Genomic DNA, 3,393 nt, shown 5'->3' with positions numbered 1-3,393 from the left:
ATCGTTGAATGCCTGGAATCAGCCTTAATAAAATTAAGCAAGTATTTTTTGAAATGGAAAATTCTTCTCAACACTGACAAAACAGAAGCGATATACTTCACCAGGAAGCGATGCCCTCGATTCGTGCCACAGCGACAAATTCTTTTTAATAACCAAAACATTATATGGAAGAACGATGTAAAATATCTGGGTCTCATACTGGACAATCGAATAACTTTTAAGAGTCACATACCATATGTTGTGGATAAAATAAATAAGATCATAAGATTGCTATACCCATTAATCAATAGAAGATCTGAGCTGAGTTTAAATAATAAAAAGCTACTCTATAAAAGCATTTTCAGCCACTTATGTTTTATGGCGCCCCAGTATGGTCATCTTCGGCGATGTGTCATATCAAAAAATTACAAATTTGTCAAAACAAAATTCTCAAAATGATATGCAACCTTCCATGGTTATTTTCAACTCAACGTCTACATCTTGTTACAGGAATCGGATTAGTTCAACAAAAGATAAACAAGTTGACAGAAAATTTTATTGAAAAATGCCAAACATCTCAATATCAGCATATTAATGATTTAATATCATCATAATTTTACCTTAATAACGTAACTTACATCAAAATGGTTTAAAAGGGTTTTGTTTTGAAATTTTTGAAATAATTATAAAGTAGAAAAGGAATTAGAAATTCCTAAACTCTTGTCTATATATATTTTATTATTTCTAAAGGCCTGCGTACATAAGCTGCTCTGCCTGATTGCCTTGCTTTCCTGCTTCATTTTTGACATAATAAAAATAAAAGAATAAAGAAGGCCGAGGAAATTTCGAACTGGGTTGCCTTTTTCGTTTTTATTCTTTTATCAGAAGTAAGGAAGGTAAGCAGACAAGGCAGCTTATGTACGCAGGCCTTAAGCCATGGCACAATTACCCAGGTAGTGGCATCGTAAAATTGAATATGTTATGTCAAAACTTTCTTTATGTTGTTGGGGAAATTACAACAAAAATAATTTTTTTATAAAGGGATTTGACTTTTCATATTCGATCAGCTGGTGTGATACCACTACCTGGTAGTTCTGCCATGTTCTAAGCCATATTAATATTATACGCAATAAAGAAAGAATTGAATTGAAAAAAATTACAACATTTATTATTTGTATTTATTGCAACATTGTGATGAAACAAACTTTTGAACATATACAAAAGCTGACTCTGTAAAAAAACTTAGCCTCCCATTCATTTTTCGCGTTTTTAGTTAATGATCCAAAATATCAAATAAACAGTACGACCTGTTGCACATTCAGTTATGATAATTCTGACAGAATAAGCAAAAACACCCAGGCCTTGTTTTTCACAATTTGTTCGAACCTACCTTCCAAATTATGGAACATTCCTAGTTTGACTATAATCATCCGATCGATTGGAAATTTACACCATAGATTGATCTCGATGCCCTGATTACGAAAATATAAAATTTTGCCGGCGGCCATAACCGGTAATCCGGTTATTTGAACCGAAAGTCCAGGTAAAAAACCGGATATATAACCGGGTTTTCCCGATAATCGGTTATGACCGCCGGCAAAATTTTATATTTTCGTAATCAGGGCATCAAGATCTATCTATGGTTCAGATTTATCCGACAGTTATAGTTAAACTAGGAATAATCCAAAAACCCTATGACACCGTGTTTAGTGGTTGGAGCGCAAGATAACTCTTGAACGGATATACAGGTTCGGTTCAAAATTTGGCCTTCGTAATATTTTGTCCAAACTTAGTATAAGTCCGAAGATAAGCCATAACGGTCCACACACCTCCCCCACAAAAGTTCAAAAATGCTCGGAAAAATTGTGCGCACGATAACTCTTGAAGGGAGTGACCGATTTGGTCCACGGACTATATTTGTCCACTCATTTGGGTACCTCCCAATAACAAATGTGCCCGAATTGAAGTGAAATTTTTATACATACTGTTATACACATACCATGTTGCCATATGTCGTGTGGGTTTGGAAATTGGGAGACATCGTGTTGCCACCGTTTTTATTGCTACATTTCATGTAGTGAAGACAACAACTCGTGACGAAGAACATTTTGATATAAACCGTATATAATTTTTAATGAAGGAAATAATAAATTAAGATGCATTGACACCTCGTTCTATATGGATCCTCTAGGATTCAACTTTAGCATTTAATTTTTCTGTTATATTCTTATTATAGGCTAATAATTTTATATAGACTTTGATACGATGATTTGTGCCTAATCAAAATAATTGATTCACGTAATATGTTGTCCAAACATAGATCAAGTTCGAAGATATGCCATATTGGTCCAATCCTTAGGGTACCTCTCCACAAAAGTTCTAAATTTTTCGTTAAAATGGTGCCCACGAATACTTTCGAAGCGCGTTCTGAGACGCACTTCACGCCTCAAGCATTTTGTTCACCCCATTTACGCTTATTTTTCGAGTATTTTATGGACGGACTAATATGTACTCTTCTTTTTAAATAACGTAATGAATCTTAGCCCCAAGAAATTCACAAAACATAGGTGTAAATGGGGTAAACAAAATGCCTGAAGCGTGAAGTGAGAGGTGAAGTGTGTCTCAGAACATACCCGTATGTTTGGACAAAATATTACGATAGCCAAATATTAGATCAAATCGATTCAACGAAAAATAAATGCCAAATTTCAGCTATTTCGGTTGTGTCGGATAATGTGGTTAAAACCTTAAAAATTCCAAAATCAGGATGTACAGTTCTTTGGAGCTATATAAAAACGTGGACATATACCTACAATTCTTCGCAGAAATTTTTTTTACTCTCTACAAAGACTAAATACAAAAATTGGCTGATTTCGGTATCGTCAGTTGTTTGGCAAATGACTGCAAATGTGTGAAGTACTATGTTTCTTAACGCAACAACTGCGAAGCTACGTGTTTCAAAACGTCAAAATACGCATTTTCAACGCAGGTAAAAATCAAACATGTATCATTTTTATCGGTCGGTACCGATCTATGGGTCTATATCAAAACATTAACCTGCACTTACAAATTTCTGGGGGAAAGTTTTGTAGCACCTGCGAAGATTAACCGCAAATTTTGGCTATTTTGGTGGCTAAACCATTGAAAATGTCGAAAACTTGGACCGATGTAACCTATTTTCAGCCGAACCTATTTCAGGCGTAATATAAGCTTCTGCATCAAATTATAAAGCTCTATCTTAAATATTGCAAGCTGTATCTTGATTTCAACAGATTGTCCATCTTTCTGACATTTTAATTTCGACTTAGAAATTTATGCTGAACAAGAATATGTATGATCAAGAATGTATGTATAAGGTCTGGATCTGTAGGATATAAAAAACAGTTTTTTTTTTTTGGTTTATTTTAAATTCCA

The sequence above is a fragment of the Musca autumnalis genome, unplaced genomic scaffold (assembly GCF_047663935.1).
Source record: "Musca autumnalis isolate F117 unplaced genomic scaffold, ASM4766393v1 scaffold_1, whole genome shotgun sequence".
Classification (NCBI taxonomy): domain Eukaryota; kingdom Metazoa; phylum Arthropoda; class Insecta; order Diptera; family Muscidae; genus Musca; species Musca autumnalis.
The sequence above is the reverse complement of the archived record's forward strand: the minus strand, read 5'-3'. Positions refer to the sequence as shown.